Source organism: Euprymna scolopes, chromosome 17, assembly GCF_053919585.1.
Source record: "Euprymna scolopes isolate OS-2025 chromosome 17, ASM5391958v1, whole genome shotgun sequence".
Taxonomy (NCBI): domain Eukaryota; kingdom Metazoa; phylum Mollusca; class Cephalopoda; order Sepiida; family Sepiolidae; genus Euprymna; species Euprymna scolopes.
The window spans coordinates 26,118,597-26,119,936 of NC_136498.1; the positions used below are offsets into that span (position 1 = coordinate 26,118,597).

General features: G+C 36.2%; 1 pseudogene; it reads right to left on the minus strand.

Moving 5' to 3' along the window:
* Positions 1-267: 267 nt before the first annotated feature.
* On the minus strand, positions 268-386 carry LOC145297423 (5S ribosomal RNA; annotated as a pseudogene).
* Between the last annotated feature and the right edge of the window lie 954 nt (positions 387-1,340).

Consider the following 1,340-nt stretch of genomic DNA (forward strand, 5'->3'; position numbering starts at 1 on the left):
TTTTGTTTTTTGTTGTTGTTGTTTTTTTTTAGCTTTTTTGCGTTTGTTTTTGTTTAAAACTTAATTTCTTACGGATCGTATTCTTGATAAAATGTGTGTGCAGTCAGCACCAACCCTATCCAGGATTTAACCGGCTTCCTCCGAGGGAGGAAGTTTCATGGGCGTATGAAATTCACAAGCGGTCCCCAGTCGCATCTATATCCCCGTTAGGGGATATGACGACGTTAGGTTTTTGCAACTTTTTGCAGGGAGTTGTCGACGTCCTCCTACATACAGTACCTGGACTTCCCAAAATGGTCACCCATTTTAGTAATGACCAGGCTCAACGTTGCTTAACTTCGGTGATCTGGCGTGAACCGGTGTGTCAACGTGATTATGCCGTATATTCTTGATAAAATGCTAAATATTTATTGATTTGTAACTACCAGTAAAACTAAAATCTATAGATCACCTACATGAGTGCATTTTTTTTTTACATTTTCGGAAATATATACGCAATTTATATATTCTTTTCTGCGTTAATCCGACCCCTTCTAACAAAAACAAATTTATTTATTATAACGCTTAATAGAATCGAAATCGTTACTTGTATCTGAATTAGGAATTTAGAACAGCATCGCTAAGTCAATCGGAACCGGGGAATATATTGGAACCCTGCCATCACTAATTAAAACATAGCAAGTATTACAAGTAAGATGAAAAAAATTAACGTCCACGATTGTAGATTCTGCAAGGTTTAATATAAAATATTTATAGTTTTATTAACATTTAGACTATTTGATGGATCGAAAGCTTTCCCTCTGCATCAAAGTCAACAAGGCCAGTGTTAAGAAAGTCTATTTTCTGTTCACTGATGTATGCTTGATTATATAAATTCTAGGAAGACAATCCGTCAGGCTGTATCCCCTTTTTTGGAAATACATTAGGTCAATGCAATAACCTGAGGTGCCCGGGGCTTCTCATACAATTATTTTGCAGTTCAGAGTGGTTCTTTATAACCCGATTTCCGATCCTTGTGTCGAATCATTTTGTCTTTGTGCGGGGATGAACCTCTATCTCTTGGCATTTAGGGGGCGTTGGGAAAAAGTGTGGTGTCTGTTCTAATACTATATCACCAAATTTTGTCTTCCGCTATTGAAGGAAAAAAATATCATATGTGTAGGATAGGTTCTGTTACTATACTTCATTTTTTTACCTTCATATTGATAATATTTTTTGTACTGTCATTCGGCATTTTAGTTGCGTGTGGATATTTTCTGATGGTTTATACCGCCATCCTTCTGATCAAATGTGTACTATACGCAGCTCGAATTATGTGGTATTTTTGAATTATATCGTAT